We start from the raw sequence: 18747 nt of genomic DNA on the forward strand, positions 1-18747 counted from the left end.
CTTCTCAGAGCCAAGGCGCCCAGTGAATCTCCAAAAAGGGCGGTCGTGCATAGCATTTTGCAAATGCGTTTGACCACAGAGCTGCTTCTCTGCCAGGCTCTTCAGGGTCTTAGCAGACCATAAATCCCACCTAAAGAAATGCGCTCTGCAGAAGCACAGGGAGAACCCCGCTCTAACAATATCTGCATGGGCGTGGATGGGCGGAAGACAGCCTATTGCTGGCACAGACAAAGACTTCCTGAGAAGGCAAAGGCTCTCTCTAGACCCAGATGGCATCTCGGCAGGAACGGCCTCCCCAAATGTGCTGTAGACACGACGCGATGGACCATTACGTGCCAAGCAGCATGCTGGGTCCTCTCCTGGAGGCTGATTTTGCCCTAGACAGACCTGTGAGCTTGGCATTATCTTCCTCTTGCCCGGATGAGGAATCAGGGACCAGGGAGGTTGGGCAGTGGGCTCACGCAAACGAGGTAAGTCTCTTGGACTCCAATCCGGTGCCACCTCTGTTTCTCCTCACTGCTTCGATGAAAACGAAAACCGAAAGAGGTGGGGCAAAAGTTGCAAGCAGTTCACCTGTCTTTCACATCTGCAAGACCCAGCGTCTCCTTGCTGGTCCTCTCCTTGCAGGACCCGACCAGAAAGCCCCTTCCCCCAGGGCAGCCGACAGGCAGGACAGACCCCTGGCCCAGGTGGACAGGAGCCTCTCCCCACACCTCATCTACACACCGAATCACGAACTTTGCCGGTGCTCTTAAGTGATTGTGACTGTTTCGTTTTTGAAATATCAGTCGGCCTGTTCGAGTAATTTTATACTTAAATTATTTAAATGCAATCTATCCATTGAAGCAATTTCCCCTGCACAGGAGAAGTGTTTTCTTTTTTAGGGAACTGAAGCATGATAAATAAATGAATAAAGACTTGTAGCAGTGTCTCTCTCTACTGAAGAAAGCACTTCGCTGCGAGTCCCTCCTGTCAGAAATCTGGGAACTCATAATATTCCCCGTGGTTCTGCTGCTCAGCATTAAAAATAACCAAAGACTCGAGTCACGGGTTTTTTTCTTCTAGACACGAAATGCATTTTACGCCACAATGCCCGGGATGACACAGGGACGGCTCAGAGCTTGCTAATATTCTCCGCTGCCTCTCTCCCCAGGCCTGCGAGCAGTTAGAATGGCTTAGTGGTGATCACAAATGCTGTCCCATTTGGAAAGCACTTCTTTAAGGCAGTGCAGATTAAAATTCATGAAAGGCGGCTTGCTTGCATAAATAAATTAAAAGCAGCAAAACTAAAGTTTAAACACCCATACACAACTGGCATTTTGCAAACACCATATGCACCGTGGTTCTCAATTCTGGGCTGTCATGCAAGAAGTAGGGAAAGAGGCCTCCTTGGGTTTGAATGCATAAAACTGGAAGCACCTTGATCACCTTTGGCACAAAGGAGCCCCAGCAGCAAAGTGTGAACTAATTGATTTGAACCTTGTCTAAATGCATATGGATTTTAGGGGAGCATGCCAATATCTGCAGAGTATTGTAAAAAGAAACCGAGAGAGAGAGACAGAGCCCAGGCTTTGCGACCAGGCAATGTTAGATTCAGATCCTTACTCTTGAAATCGCTGTTACCTTGGGTAAATCATGGGAAGTCTCAGATATCCAGTTTTCTCATCTGTAAAACAGGTGTAAGAAAACTAACCTAGAACCATCGACTGTTGTATGGAGAGTGAATGGTACACTGCACATAAACAGCTGGGAGTCCCCTTCTCCCTGCTTTTACCTTATATTTATACAATGGGGGCACTGTGGAAAGGGAGTGAGTTCTGGGGTCAGAAGCCTCGGATCTGAGCCCCAGCTCTGCTACTCACTGACTCTCTGATGTCGGAGAACTCACTTCATGTCTCTGGGCCTCAGCTTCTTCAACTTGTAACATGAAGACGGTAACATGACCTCTCTCCCACACATGGATAACATCTGCGAGGGATCTGGTCCTCACGACAGGACAAGGTAGACATGGCTGGCAAGCTTATCTTCAGTTCCGTAGCAAAAAACAAAACTAAAAACAAAACAACAAAACCCAAAATCAAACCAAAACAAAATAAACTGATGCTAAGAGAGGGGGCAGGGTGAGCCCCAAGTGACTTAGCAGGTGAGTGGCAGATCCGAGACCAAAGGGCAGATGAGCCTAACTCCTCTGTCCATGCATCCTTGGCACTCCTCTCACCCCCAGTGCCTCTTGCCACCCCGGGGCTGCTCAGGGCCTGCCAGGGAATCACCTGGTCCTGTTCTATACCAGCCATAGGCATTTGGGGGCCTGCCCCACCCTGATGGAATGAGTCCATTTTCATCCCTATACTCCAAAGCCTTGCTGCCAAATTCTGATTCCTCAGTGCAATTGGCATCGATGGGTTGGATTTCAGTCCCTCCAAAGTAGCAAATGTGCTTCTTGCTAGGGTTTTCTGAATCCCCAAGCTGCTGTCTCAGACAGGAGAGTGCTGGGGGCTGGAGCTCCACAAAGCTTGTACATGGGAGTGCTGAGTTCATGGGGTCTGCCTAAGTTGGCTTGGAACAGGACACTCTTTCTGAATTGCTCTAGTGGGGAATCATGTCAGGAGCCCGGGAGTGCCCATCTGTCATTCTCTAGCGGGAACCTTCCAGCAAAACATTAAACCTCAGGGGTCAACAAGAATCAAGCCCAGGCCCAAGGGTGCAGATTCTAAAACACAAATTACATCTGTCAGTAGTCTTGGTGGCGAGCAGCGGAAATACATTCTGGCTATTATAACTAGATTAAAAGTGTGAAAGGGTAGACTGGTAGATTTCAGATTTTAAATTCTTCTGCTAAAAAATACCTAGAAATGCTAGAAAGAAATAATAAAATGTATGTGAGCTTAGAAGGGTTTTAAGAAAGTAAGAGAAATCCCGGGAGGATTATAATAAAGGGGAAACTACACCTCTGTGAGTTGGTCCTGCAACTTCCCTGGTAAGTAGGTGGGGAGTGGTACAATGGTGTCCGTCTCATCGACCTAAAGGCTTGGATTTTTATGCCTACGTTGGAAGAGGAGACCCAGCCTTGGACCTGCACAATTTGATGCTTGAGCAAAGGCCTAAAGTCAGGACACTCTAAGTGATAGAACAAACTTAAAAGTCCACTCAATCCATTCTTTTTGTATCAGTTTGCTTATCTATCTTGAGTTCTGAGAGCAAAAATAAAATCTTCTCTAAGAATATATAACCATTAGGACAGGCCTCACACAGGTTTAGAGATCAGAGTTATGTTATCCATGTTGTCTGGTGACCCTGCCCTCCCAACACAAGAAATTAACTAAAAAACTAGACCCAAACAAGGTATACTTTGGGGAATCTGGCAGAAACAAGACTAGAAAACTTGGGTTGGGGGGGGGGGCTGAGCCTTCAACCCTAGTGGCATAGGAGTCATAGACTCATACAGATACAATCCACTTAAGATGTGTACATAATTCAATATTATGAAATATTTGAATGTAGCAGAGATGCCTGGTTAGTTATCTCAAGAATTTCCACATTCCCTTGCTTAGATCTTAAAAGTTACCAAATGTCCTAGCAGCTAGGGGTGGCTATATAACTAAGTTCTGGATAGTAGATTATGAACAGAAGTGTTGTATGGCAGCTTACAGCAAATTTCCCCAAAAGACAGCTGACAGGTGCCCTTTGCTCCTTCTTTTTGCCCACCCTGCTTTTTGGATCATGGAATGATGGCTGTTGCTCCATCTTGGACCATGAGGACAACTGTGGCATCACCTTGTCACCATTGGACTGCTTACATCACATCAGGACATTGATATGAAAAGAAAAGAAACTTCTATTTTATTTATTTCTGTAACTCACAGTAAAAGCAAATCCTAATTAATGCAATGAGGGAAAATATACCATGAGTTAAGTCACTGGGTAAAATAAACAGCAAGACTGTTGCCAAATAAAAATTAGATAATATAAATGTTGAGAAATGATTAATTGTCTAAGTGATTAGAAGCATGAAAGAAAAAATGGAATATATGAGAAAAGGGCAAGACATTAAGGAAAACAGGCAGATTTTAAAAAGAACCAATAACGTTAATAGATTTAGCAATTAAGTCATTGAAACAAACCAACAAAAACCTCCATGGGTTAAAGAACCCCATTACCTGGAAAGAAAGAGACAATTAGTGACCTCAAAGGTACACCTGAGAAAATTACCCAGAATGCAACACAAAGAAAGAAAGAAATGGAAACAAATAAGGGAATTTGAAAGATGTGAAGATTGGAATGAAACTATCTAATACATAACTACTCAGATTTCCAAAAAGAGATAATACAGAGAATGGAAGAGATGCAATATTTGATTAGCTAACAGTGGAGAACATTCTATATTTAATAAAAGGCACAAATTATAAGATTTGAGATTCACAATTAGCCATATGAAAGAGATTAGATACACAGATGATAGCTAGGTAGGTGGATGGATACACAGATGATAGATAGATATCCACAAAGAGATACATTACATTGAAACTTTGGAACTCCAAAGGAAAGATCTCAGAAGTAATGAGAGAAAGGACCACATTGCAAAAATGAATGATGATCAGTGAACTTGGAAACCAGGTGAATAAATCTAAATCAACATTAAACGATTACAAATTATGACTAACTTGAAGGTGGAAGAAGAAAGTGGAACTAAAATACAGGACAAAAAGACCATGTGAAAGGGGAGGAGGGTGATTGGTGCTCTGATACCCCTTTGTTTGCTGCTGTTGTATTTACACTCTGGTGACATCAGGCAAGCATGCTAAAAAATGTAAGGGTAATGACTACAAGAAAAGATACAGAATGAAAAACTTCCAAATCTGTGATGGGGTAAGAGAATAAAGAAAACACAGTCAATTCATTAAAAGACAGGAATTGAAAAAAAAAAAAGCAGCAATGTAGAAAATCCGAGGAAATAAACAAATAAGGGAATAGAATAGAGAAATGAGAAAATAGAATAGAACAGAAATAGAATTTAATATATATATATATATATATAATTCTACAAATAGAATTGTAACTATATATATATTTATTATCTATCTATATCTAATATATATATGTATATATATATATATATACATATATATATATAATCTATCTATCTATCTTCCCCCTAAATAAAAGCATAACAAAGTTGGATCTGTCAATTCAGGCTTTGATGAGATCCTTCTTCTCTAAACATGTTGGCAATATTAGGGCTTTTAGAGGGCAAATACATAATTTTCTCTCCCCTCTCCCATACCAACTGAGATACAGGCACAGCAGCCAGATATATGGAAATCAAAGTTTCCCTCTTATTGCTGATAACTGCCCCACTGTATGCTCAGGTATGTGACAGACAGCACAGTCCTGCTTATGTGGAGCCCCAGTAGTTAGACTGACTTGCCCACCCAGGGACAGACAGTATTAGACAGCCTTACACCTCCCCACTAAGGGACAGAGTTTCGCCCTGTAAAAGTTACAACATGAGGAAGAGGAGAAGAATCCATATTGTCTGCAAGAGACAGATACAACAGATAGATACAAAAAGGAGGAAGACAAAAAAAGGAGGGGGAGAAGGGGACTGAGCTAGCCATGCTCAGCTTCAGGCCCCAAAATCACCAGTCTTGGGAATAGAGGGTGGGACAAAAGAACAGCCACCTGCCCCAGCAGAGCTTCAGCCACAGGGCAGCATGAAGCCTGGAGACACTAGATTCTCATCCGAGAGTCTTACTAGACAAAAGAGAAAAATCAAGATTCCAAAACAGTATAGCCAGGGTATAAAGCAAATAACCATAGCTGTGTACCAGAAACAGAACAGAAAGGCAAACATCTAGTGGATAGGCCACATGGGTCTGCTGGGCCCCAGCCCAGAATTCGGGCTGTGATCAGTTTGGTTCCAGCAGAGCAAAGGGGCTGAAAGTGCTCAACGCAAGATGAGGGCCTGTGCTGGGGTGTGGCCGCTTGCCTTGGAAACTGGAAACATTTTCCAACTGACACTGAAGCCAGAGACGTTAGAGGACAGGTAGAGCCTCCCAAATAAGGAGGCTGCTGGCTTAGTGATTCATTCCTCAATCAACCCAATATCTCCAAGCGATGATAAGTATTGCCATGTGACAGGAGACCCGATTCTCCACTGGGGATTTGGTGCCCAGTGAAAGTGACCTTGAGAACCAGTGTTTGGGGAGAAGAAAGCACCAAGAAAGATATGGGAAAACAGCCTAAAACAAAACCTCCACTTAAAATGACCCTATTGACCAAAACTATAAAATACATTTTAAAAACCCAAAGCTAATAAAGAAGCCAACAAAATTAAAAACCAGAACATGTATTTTCTCCATATAAAATTGATTTTATTAAATCAGTCTGCCAAAGATACTAAAGTATGAGTATTTAAAATTCTCAAAGAGAACAACTAAGAAATAAAGTCCATTAAATAAGAGCAAGAAATGGTGAAACACAAAAAAAAATCAGGAAACGAATGTGAAATATATATGAAGGGGAACAAACTTAGAAGTGAACAATGTAGTCCTTGAAATAAAATACTAAATAAACTCTTAATCAGACACAGTTGAAATGAGAATGAACCAAATAGAAGTTAACAAAGAATCCAGCCACATGTCAGCAGGAAGAGAAAAAGGTTGTTGGGTTTTTTTCAATTAATAAAAAGGACTATTAAGAAGCCCAGAGAATAGATTGACAGGCTCCAACATACATCTAATTGGAATTTTTGATAATAGAATAAATGAAAGAAAAGTAACAGTGGATAGAAGAGAAGCCTGAAGAAAGATACGAGGACTTTTGGCTAACCATAGAGGATGAGGTGCATTCATTAAGCCCTCACCCTCCCCTAAGTCTCAGTAAAATGACAGTAAATGGATTTTATTTTATTTTATTTTATGTTATTTATTTTATTTTATTATTTTATTTTTAGTAAAGGGATTTTAAAAGCCACATATTCAGCAAAGAAAAAAAGAACAGGAGAGAAGGTAATAGCAACACAATTTTGGAAGCTACCAATCCAAATCCAAATCTGACTCAGAAAACTTGAGAAAGCTGAATCCTAAACAGTGGTGGGAAAAGACAAGAGGCATCCCAATTTATATCCCAGCATTTTCCAAAGGCTCAGAGACTCACAGTCGCTAAGAACAACACCAGAGGAAGATGGGGCTAAAACCTGGCGGACTGGGTTGAAACAATCAGTGAGATCCCACACTGTTCGCAGCCAGGCAGCTGCGCCCTGCTCGCCCACCAGCAGACTAGAGATTTCGTTATCTAAAACAGTGGTGCTTACGGTAGCGTCCCAGGACCGGCAGCTTCCGCACCGCCTGAGAATTTGTTACACGTGCAAATTATTGGGCCCCACCTCGGTCTTCCTACAACAGAAAATTTAAGTCTGGTTGGGTTTTCTTTTTTTTAAGATTTATTTTATTTGAGAGAGAGTGTGTGCACGTGAGCAGGGGGAGGGGCAGAAGGAGAGGGAGAGAGCATTCTTAAGTAGGCTCCCTGAAGAGTGTGGAGCAGACACGGTGCTAGACCCCAGGACCCTTAGATCATGACCTGAGCTGAAACCAAGAGTCGGTTGGGGAACCAACTGAACCACCCAGGAGCCCCTTTATATCTTTTTTTTTTTTTTTAACAGGAGAAGTGCAAGAACTACTGCTCTGAAACAAAGGGTTTTTGAACTGCCAGACATTAAGTATAAGTAAGATGTATGTGCATACTAAAAATAAGAAGGACAAGTAAAAGTTCACTTAATGATTGTTGACCCTCAGCATTATTTCCCCCTTGACTCCAGAATGCTGGCAGATAAAGTACACAGACTCCAGGAGAGAGACCAGCGTCATCGCTGGGGCATCTGACAAACACAGAGGGACAGACCGTAAGATGCTGATGTGCAGCGTTCTACAAGTTAAAGCCCACCCACACCCCTACCTCGCAGTTGGCAAGGCCCATACATACTTAGAGCCTCTATTCAGCTTTGAAGTCTCTCATCCTGGTATACGATCAGACAGCTGAGGACCATCAGAAATCCAGGCATTTAATGAAACGTTCTGAAATTATAGATAATAATTAAAAAATGGGGCAACATGGAAAATATGGAGGCTGGGGAAAGGCAAACTTTTAAGAATACCCATCATTTATAGCTTCAGAAAATTAATATTGTGACCATGCAAAGGAAGATGGAACCAAAATATCCAAGGAACAAAAAGGTGATCTTGGAAATTAAAAATATGGTAATAAAAATGAAAAACGCAACAGAAAGTTTTAAAAGGAAGATCTCTAAGAAAGTAGATAAAGAGAGGGAAAATCACGAAGTAAAATAAAAGATAAAAATATAGGCCCAAGAAATTTCATAATTAAATAATAGAATTTCTAGGAAATCTGAGGAAATGAGATAAATGCAATCATCAAAAATATATTTCAAGAAAATTTCCAAGGACTAAAAAGCATGAGTTTCTGATTAAAAGTATTCACTAGAACAATGGACTAAAAAAATAAAAATAAAAACAAAAATACCTACACATTCGCATACCATTGTGAAATTTCCAAACAATAGGGGCCATGACAAAATTTCATAAGTTTCCAGAAGAGGGTGATAAAAAACAGATCATGTGGGGTTGGGAATCAGAGTGTTACAGACAAATATCAAACTGGAAGATGGAAGACAATTGGGCTCTGAGGGAAAATAATTTCCAATCTCAAATTCTATTCCCAAACTATACTAGATAAATAAATAGTGAGGGTAAAATAAAAACATTTATAGATCAGCACATTCACCAAAAAAAAAAAAAATCACCTTCCATTCTACTTGTTCCAGAAACCACTAGAGGATGTGCTCCAACAAAATGAGGGAGTAGTAGGAATGCATAATAGGAATAAGATGGTGACATGGGGCACGATTAATGAGAAATCCACCCCGGGGAGAGGGGGACACAGAGCCCCTAAGCTGCTGGGAAGGTAGATGCCTGGAGGGTTGCCATGCACAAGGCAGGGGTGATTGAAAGAGGTCGGGAGGCGCCTGAAGAGAATATGATGAAACACCTGACGTGAATGGACGTCTTGAGGGGAGATGTTGGCATTTGGAGGAGAATTTGGAATTTAATTACTGATTTGTATGTGCAATCCCAGGCGAATGAAAAATATGACAAATATTATGCTAGGAAAAACCAAATGCTGTGAGGGAAAGGAAAAACAATCAGTTTGCTAAATGAATCACTCGTAAAGATCATTACATGGAACAATAATATTAACACTGGATTTTTCTCTCTCAAAACCGTAATATTGCTGTATTATAATGAGAAGGATGTGGGGTATGGGAAGAGTGTGAAGTGGGTTCTGGAGTGCAAAGACAGCTAAATTCTGTCTCCCATCATGGAAAACACTTAGATAATGCCTACGAGGAACACTCAGATAGTAATTCCAGTAAGGTTGAATAAGTAACAAAATTGTCTGCTTTTCACAGAAAAGCAGTTGCTTCTGAGAAGGAGATAATGGAGAGATGAGGACAGAGTGCTTCAGTTTGGTGTAACTGACTTTATAAAGTTCATTCTCCACATGTTGTCCATAATTAATTTTAATTAAAAAAATGAAAACGAAGGAAAGAACTTAAAAGGGAAATACAGTACTGATAAAGGCCTGCGACGTGGGTTATGACTTTACCTCAGGTATCGTAATCTTTTGGGGGCAATGTGTACCAAGATGTGTTCACCTTTTTTCACACTTAAATTAGTTTATTTTAGTAATATATTTCAGGGAGGAGAAAAAGACTGTTCTTCAGGTGACGTGAAATGTTCCAAGGATATGTTGGTCTTTTTACTACTCTGGGAGGACAAAGCAGAGAGAGAAATAGGAGCCATTTCTTTCCGTTGCTCCAAGGCCTTGCTGGAGTAACGTGAAAACACCGGGGGCATCTGGGACAAGCCTGACAATGTCACAACAGCAAGCAGCCTCATCTTCCATTCTACATTTTGAAATAGGAAAGAAAACAGATGAAATAGCTTTTTCATTATTTTCCACATCCTGAAAGGAAATTCACTTCAACTTTAATAACATTTCTATTTCTTATTTATCATCATGCAAACCTTATAAAAATTGCAAACCCCAAATTTGGGGGATAAGGTGGCAGGATGAAAATGTTTCTGCCATCAGTCTTTTTATTATTATTATTATTGAACTAAAAATAAAATCTGTGTTTCTCTTTTGAAGGAGAAAACAGATGGATAATAGCGAATTCAACGAATGGCCGTGAAGTCTCAGGAACCCGGCTCACAGCTACGTAGCCAGGAGCAACACCCAAGGTCACGGCACAGAGCCAGTCGAGCGCAGACACAGTCCTGCCTCACCTAGCACTGACCTTGCAGCTCACACTGACGGCACAGCCAGCCCTGGACAGTGTCCACCACTACTCCCACTCAGCCACGAATGATGCTGTCTGTCCTCTACCGCCAGGGCACGAGAGGTTCCTCCGTATTGTTTCCCCTCCTTGCATCACTAGCTCCTGATTTGAAACCCAGGTGGTGTTTCTGCACGTGGGGTTATAACCATCCCAAGTTACAGGAAGAGCTAGGAGGGAGTATCTGGAATTTTCAACTACCCACCAAGATGGCACACATGGAAGAGGGGTTTGATGTCAGGCCAAAGGCAAAGACATTGTAATAGCAATAATGACTATCATAATTTGAGCCCCATAAGGTGGTAGCGAAGCATATAGACTTTGCATTCAGACCCTGGCCCTTCATTTCTTAGCAATTCAGCCAAGCCGATTCTCACTTAAAGGCCTTCGTGCCTGCTGATCTCTCTCCCTGGGATTCGTTTCCCTCCAACATGGGATTCTTTGTTACTGGTGGGAGAGTCTGCATTGTGTGATGGAGGTCTCAGTTCTTAAATTCCCCACGAAAGATCTGAGGATCCTCGCTTGAATAAAGACAGCCAGAAGGAAAGCAGCAACCACAAAGCAGTCTATTAAGGACAGTACACTATCAAGGTAGGAGAATGGGCCGGCCTAAGGGGGCAACGGCTCTGAGACTACAGGGGTCTTTTGTTTTTATGTGAGCAGGGTCTTGGGTCATAGACGGGGTGGTTTCTAATGGAGGTTGCTTCCAGTCATTTGGGGGACTCCTCCCACAGGTTGGGAAGTGGAGTTTTTGACCCTACAAGATTTGTACTGGAAACATCATGGCAGCCTTACCCCATGGGGGGTGGGGCTAAAACTGCAAAGATGAGTCTAGGGGCAGAGGTGGAAGAGAAGAGCACATGTTCAGCACCCGTGGCTCTTGGTCTGTTAACCTCAGGGGTCTTGGAAGCCATAAGATCAGAATGTTGAGAGGTCTTGGATGCCACAAAGTCGGGATGTTGGGCCCATGGGCTTCTAATATGTCACCTATTTATCATGGTCCTTGCCTCGAGCTCATGACTAATTAACTGCCTACTCTATCATCTTCACTCATCTTATCATCACAATAAGGATTTTCAAAGGCAGATCGTCCTTGGCATTTTCTAGCCCCTTCCATGATTTATGTCTCTCCCTGGTGCTTACCAGAGTGGCATAAACTATATGGTTTACCTGTTGATCTTCCTTGTTGCTTCTTCCCTACTCCCCACCATCCCACTTTATTGTAAGCTCCAGGAGAGCTGGGGTCTTTTCTGTATTGATTACTGCCATATTCCCTAAAACCCAGAAGACTGCCTGGCATATAGTGGACACCCTATAAATATTTCATGGCTGAATGAATTAGGTTCAACACCCAAGTCATTTCTTTAAGACTTAGCTCACTGTCTGTAAAATGGAGTTGATAATAGAAACCACATCATAGGATTGTGTGAAAAACTAAGTAAGATTGTGTTTGTGCCATAAGAGGGTGAGTGCCCCCTTACACAGCCACCTTGCATTCTTTGCTTTCATCTTAGCCCTCACCTACTGGGTCGGTTAGACTGAAGCCCCCACCGCTTTAGAAAAGGTGCCTTGGTAGAGCCTGAGAACAGAGACACCACATTCTTGGCCATTAAGGTCAATGCTCTCTGTCCAGAAGTAAGATAGAAAATACTTCGGAGAATATGTGATCAGCTGGACCTAGTTTTTCTTCTCGCCACCAACCAACCCCATAATATCTTCCAAGGTGGGAAGAGGGAGAGAGCATCTGAGAGGAAGCAATAGGACTCTCAGAGAAGAGGCTCTTTCGCTTTGCACCAGCCTCTCCGGCCCTGGGAGGCAGTTACCAGAGGGAAAGAATGGTCAGGACAGTCTTCCCGAGGCAGAGGCCCTGGGCACCCTTGAGTCTCCAGTGGCCCCAGCATGGCACTGGAAAATAGCCAGGCTTTCCTCTACCCCACAGAACGGTTTGAGAATCAGGAGAGAAAGATGCCACAGCAGAGAATGGCAGAGACCATGCGCAGGGACTGGCTGGGACAGAGCAGTGTCTGCATGCCTGGGGCAAGGATACCAATGACCAAACACCAGGAGGTACATCTGGGCAACCACCATCCTTGGAAAAGAATGACCTTGGGCCAGAAGCCTCAGTGTTTTCTCCACCCACACTCATGCCAGGATACTACTCAACTCTAGAATGTAAATGCCACACTAAGCGAAAGGAGCAAAAGGGAAACATTGTGAATTTCCTGAACTCCATGCAACTTAGAGAATACTAAAGTCACTGTGATGCCCCAGTGATGACTAGAATTGGGTGTCGGTCATCATGCAGAACGGGGACTTGACACAAAGTTTTATAAACGGGTGAGTAATAAATAAAGATAATAAAAATAAAGTTGTAGAAAAATACAGAGAATGATGTTTATTTGACTTAGAGTACGTGGCCTATGAAAACTACCTGTACTAAAATATGTAATGAGCACATTATAGCGTCTGGCACTTAGTAAGCGACTAAATAAAAGGCGGCTACTATCATCATAGCTAGGATCTGTCAGACACCAGGGCACTCATTCTGCGTGGGTCACCTCTAATTGCCACAGCAATCCTCTAGGAAGATATTTTATTATTTCTATTTTGTATTCAATAAAAACGGGACTTGAAAAGATTCGACTCCTTGGCCAAAGTCACTTGCTTAAGACAGGTCAAAGGTGGGGTTGGAAGCTGGGCTGAGACACATCCAAGGCTCTCACACTGCCTCATAGGGGTTGAGGGTCCTGTTCAGTGACATAGATGTGTGTTCTGTTGACACGGTGGGATGGGGATGCCCTGGACTGGTGGACTGCCATCGGTCACCCCAGTGATCCCAGGCAGCCAGCGGAAGTCCAAATCCATGTTGGCCTCTCCAGAGTTACCCAGATAGACAGACATTGCTTTGGGATATAGAGAGATCCAGGGGCCAGTGGGTTTGAAAGGAGACACTGGTTGATATTCCTTGAGGGACTTCCAATCACTCAGCCCCAAGGTCCTCAACTCAAAAAAGTATGTACGGGTAGGGCAAAGTCTTCCCTCAGGAAGCCTACAAAATAAATTGAGACCCCAGAGGAAGGAAGTCCTTTCCTATCACAGCTGGGGCGGCATCTGAGTGACAGTTCAACTCCAACTGAAATGACGGGTTGGCCCCACTTTGTGAAAGCAAGAGGAACTCAAACAGGGGGTCAGCATCCAAGACAGGAGCTGCAGAACCCAAATGCCACCAAGGAGTGCCAGGGAGTCATGTGGGGCTTGGCTCAGAGCTGTGAAGGGACCAGTGAGGGAGTCAGGGTGGTTTCTATGTTCATAGCCATGCATCCTTGGTTCTTCCTTACTGAGTGCAGCGAGCTAGAGGAACGAGTGCAATTATTCACTGACTTCAGGGTTACTTTGCTCTCTCCTCCCACAAATCACACACACACATACACACACACACACAGGCCCTGGGCCCAGTCTTGTTCTTACAAAGGCTGCCTTTTCAGGAATAAAAAACAGTCCTTCACTTCCTTCTACTTGTTGGAGTTGCTATTTAAAAGAGTTATTTGTATCATCCTCCATTTTATCACCCAGGTTCTCCACATTACCCCCAACACTTACCGCACCTTCTTTCCTGGACTTTATGGGCTCCCGCTGTTTCTGGTGCTTCTCTCAGTGACTGGCAGGGTACAGACTCATGTCAGACGTGGATATGCCTTGCTTTGGTCAGAAGGTAGGTCTCCCAGGACTGTGGTGTATGGGAATGTCCTCAGCTGTCATCTCAGACCAGGAAGGACCCAAAGCAACCCCAGATTAAGGGCTCCCAGGGCTGTGAACCCAGCCCTCCTCACTCAAGTAGAACTGCCCCTTGGGCTTGAAGAGATGAGGATTTGGGCTCACAGATGAAGCTGCGGGCTGCGGAGGACTTGCTATTTTTCACGTGGTCTGATGATTAAAGCCACAAAAGTGGGTACCAGAGTGGAGGCCAGTTAAAACTGCCTGCTAAAGCCCCACCCTTTTCCCCGGTCTTATAAGATCTCAATGTCCATGCATAATGAAGGGGTGGGGGCAGGGTTCCTTGAATGGAAACCTTCTGGACAGAAGCCCAGGAGGGCAGAAGCAGACTCCTCAGCTCTCGGAAACATTAAGAGATTAAGCGATAGGCTCTGGCCAAGGACACGTGCTAACCACACCCAGCAAAAGGGAGGGGGTCTCTGTGCCCAAGACTCAGGCTGGAGGGTGTGTTCCAAAACAAAGAAAGTGGGGGAGGGGGAGGAGAGGCCAAACCTGCTTCAAAGTATATTATCAAAGTCTTAGGCCCCCTCTGATGGTGGCTTCCACAGAGTTATCTTTATCCTCATTAAAGCTCACCACTCTGGCAGAGAAAGAAATTGCCCAAAGCCATAGCATCAATTAGGTCTCAAAGAGCTCCAAGATAATAACTAGCCATTACTGAGCTCTTAAAACGTGCCAGGCCCTGTTCTAGGTGTGATTTGGTTCTCAAGCCATGGAATCCTTACAACACCCTCTGAGGGAGATATCATTTGCTCTCCCCATTTTTCAGGCAAGGAAACCAAACCACAGAGCACTCAACCCAGATTACACAGCCCAAGGTCAACCAGCTGGGAAGTGACCAAGCTGGGGTTTGAGCCCAGGCAGCCTGGCTCCAGTACTGAGAGCTAAGTCCCCTTACCATATTGCCTCACCTGTGCCCACTTCTAGCAGAGCCCTTAACCAAATGTGCCCCCACGCTCTGGTTACTAGTTCATCACCTCTGCCCTTGACCAGGAGCCCCTTGAGGGCAGAGAATGTATCTGAGTGTTCTCTATTCATCCTCAAATCCTAACAAAAGATTATGACTCTAGTAGGGGTTCAGTAAGTGCTGAGTTCAACGATGGGTTTAAACAATTCTTACAAAACTTGCACTATAGCAGAGGAGAAAAGTTCTAAGGAAAAAACAATTGTTGAACTTTGCCATGTAAGCAGCACCATGCTAAGCACGTCGCATTTATCCCCCACTTCATTCCCCAGAATTCTCTGAGAGGTAAACACTACCATTAGGCTGGTTTCACAGAAGAGAAACTGAGGCACCGGGAATGTAAGCGGCGTGGACGCGGTCCTACAACTAGGATTCTCACTCAGACATTTGACTTGATTGCCCTAGCACTTACTTATGACTGGATATAGTATGTCTGGGCTAGGATGGGCCATGGGGGAAGAAGATAATGAGGTGTCTGAGGATAATTGAGTGATCTAAGGGGGAGGTAGTATGATTTCCAACCAGGGGATCAAGGAAGTCTTCCTGGAAGAGGCAGCACCTCAGCTAGATCTTCAAGGATGGGTAGGATCTGAACACACAGAGAAAGACAGGCAGGGCAGGACACTCCATGCAGAGGAAACTGCAAGCAAAAACAGAGGCAGAGAACTGGGTGTGTGCAAGAGAACGGGGATGACTTTCGATTGGCTTCAGCTCAGGATGAGTGACCAGGAGTGCCTGAGATTGAGTTAGAAAGGAAGCTTGGAGCCAAACTTCAGAGAGTTTTGAAGGAGAGGCCTGGAGGCTTGGATTGACTTGCTAGACAATAGAAAGCCATGGAATGCTTTTGAGCAGGGAGTGACATATTAGGGCTGTGCCTTGAATGACTTCACAATCAGAGAAGGTATGGTTTAAAGCAGGGGGTATCAGCAGGGTAAAGAGCAATTAGGATTACTAGAGAAATGGGATCAGAGTCTTAACCAGGCATGGAGAGGGGAGAGAGGAAGCAATCGATAATTTGAAGCCAGAACCAATTACTTAGCTACAGGTAAGGTGTGAGGGCCGAGATGGAGAGAGTTAAGAGAGATGTTAAGGTTTTCCTCTGGGCTTGGAGGATGGCAGTTCCCTTAGCAGAGAGCATGTACGAGGGAGTACAGACCGTGTCAGGGCTGGTGGGTGAGTGAAGCTAATGAGCCGATCCCCTCACACTGGGAGCCTTTTCTAAAGGGTCAAATCTAAATTCCAGGCCATCTGCCCCCTCCGCCAGAAGCGCTCCAATTGGTAAGTCAGGGCTCCACTTCCATTTCGTAGACAAATTCTCTCTTTAGATTTGATTTATGCAGGGCAATGAATAGCATATATCAGCATCAGGCATCAACAGCGGCCACACACACATAGACACACACACACGTACACACACACACACGCCCACCACTACTAATGACCAGCCGCTTCACGAAGCCCCCTCCCCCGTGTAAGCTGCATTAGTGAGCTGATCCACTAATAGAAGACAAGCCATACAAATCGAAAACTAAAAACTTCCAGATTTCATCCTGCTTCTCCTTATGTCACTTATTTTATGCCGCATGAATTGGATATTAGTTTCCCCGTTTCACTGAAATGTCGGATCACTAGGGTAGCTTGAGCAGACTCAATTTCGCTTCGAGTAATAGAGTGAGATTATTCAAAATTATTTCCAGTGGGCTGAGCCTGCCTGTTCCTTCTGTTATGAGAATAGAAGTAAACAACTCGACACCCTCCTCGCAAGCTGACGTCCTTGACACAGCGCCCCTATGCCTAGCTCCTTAATCGCGAGAGCATTTCGGTTTTAGCCACGCTCAATTAATTCATCCAGGAAAGGGTCCAGTCAGAAAGAGTTGATTTAAAGTGAGATAAACTGGGCATCTGCTTGGAAAACCAGATGATCCCAAATATGTCTTTCATCGTGAGAAAATGAAGAGCTCTCTCCACATTTAGAGCAGTAACTTCTCAGCGGCAATTTTTTTTCCTTGAGAGTTTCAGCAGTAACAGTGACAGAAGCAACAAAAGGGACGCCTCTCTGGGAATCAAGCAGGGCTGTGTTACTGGGGACAGAGAGACCTCCGACCCGCCCACGGCCCCTGCTGGCCTCTGGGTCCTGTGGGGCCACCGAGAAGGGCTGGGGAGTCCAGGAGGGTCTTTATCCCCAGCGAGACGCACAGCTGGTCCCTCTCGCAGTTGAACACAGAAGAGCTGAGCTAGCACTTGGAAAAGTGGGATGTCGACATTTTTTGCTCAAATTTGATAAGCAGCGGAAGATTAGCACCTTCCTCAAGTCTCCATTTCGAACAATGTTCCTTTCAAGGCATCCAAATTTGGCAGAAAATCCAGAGCCTGCAGTCAGGCCTGAAGCTTGTGGGGAGAGGAGAGGGGTGGGAAGATGGGAGCCAGGGAAAGAAGATATGCAGTGACAAGCCCCAAATCCAGTTTTTAAGGCTGAAATAATCACTCCAGGGGAGAAGGAAGCCCTACCACGTGAATTGTCTGCCGGAGGAACCCTCCTTGGGGCTGGTTTTGGGGTGTCCTGGCTAAGTAAGAAGGCCAGACAGCAAAGCATCTGTCTGGTGGGCAAGGGGACCCAGGCCCCGGTGGCCTCGAATCACCCCGGGCACTCTGCTTCCATGTGCCAAAGGCATTATATGGCACAAACGAGCTAGGGAAATCAGGGACCAAAGAAGCATTAAAAACAGGCTTTTCTGGCCTCCCAGGGAAGGCTAGGGTTTCGGCTCTGCTCCCATCTCCTCACATTTTCCACTGATGTCACCCCAGGCAAATAATTGGTGGAGAGGAGACTTCAAGTGGAAGCAGGGCAGTGGGGGTGGGGTGGCGGAGGCTGTGTGAACAGAGCCGTGGGCTGGCGAGAGAAGCAGGGCATGCACTGGCCCCAGCTGTGACCGAGGGGGATGGCACCCTCACCGAGAAGCAGGACTACAGGCCAGCCCTTTGCAGCAGAATGAAACCTTCCTCTTGTTTCTTGATCACAATCATGCTAGCAAAGGTCCGCTGCCCCTCAGGAGCATGAAAACTTCTGCGTCATGCTAGCCCTGACCTCAGCCCTCAGGTAGGGGAGGCAGCGAGCGTGGCATCGTTGGCAAACATGAGGCTGCTGGTTAGGAAGGGGGTTCTGGCCCTGCCTCTACTGCCCTGGGTGCCAAGGGAAATCCTCAGCCTTTCTCTGGGCCTCAACTGTAACAGGTGCTTGGCCCGTGACTTTGGTTGCATCATGGGCTGTTCAGTGAATGGGTTATCAAAACCCGATGTGAAGGTCTCTGCAGAGAAACTTCTTCAAACCAGCTAAGATTCAAGAAATAGTAATTCAGTGTCTTTTACATGCCAGGCATTGTGCTAGGTACTTTCACATAAATCATCGACATATTTATTTAAAAAAAATTATTGGTTATCTGTGCTGTGTGATCACTTTGTTAAGCACTGGGGATAAAGCAATAGGCAAGGCAGACACAGTCTCTGCCTCCTCAGAGCTCATGTTCTACTTCCCTCATTTGTACCTGGCAACATGAAGATATAGTATTACTAGCTGCATTTTACAATAGAGGAGATA

The 18747-nt window shown here is 44.6% G+C and overlaps 1 long non-coding RNA gene across 1 annotated transcript; it reads right to left on the minus strand.

The window, feature by feature from the left end:
• Window positions 1-2012: 2012 nt before the first annotated feature.
• LOC117796777 lies at window positions 2013-14383 on the minus strand. Its single transcript, XR_004621435.1, has 3 exons — window positions 14020-14383; window positions 7981-8072; window positions 2013-2050 (listed from the first exon to the last, which is right to left on the minus strand). It is a non-coding gene; the product is annotated as an uncharacterized LOC117796777 (long non-coding RNA).
• Window positions 14384-18747: the final 4364 nt, after the last annotated feature.

Source organism: Ailuropoda melanoleuca, chromosome 16 (genome assembly GCF_002007445.2).
Source record: "Ailuropoda melanoleuca isolate Jingjing chromosome 16, ASM200744v2, whole genome shotgun sequence".
Lineage (NCBI taxonomy): Eukaryota > Metazoa > Chordata > Mammalia > Carnivora > Ursidae > Ailuropoda > Ailuropoda melanoleuca.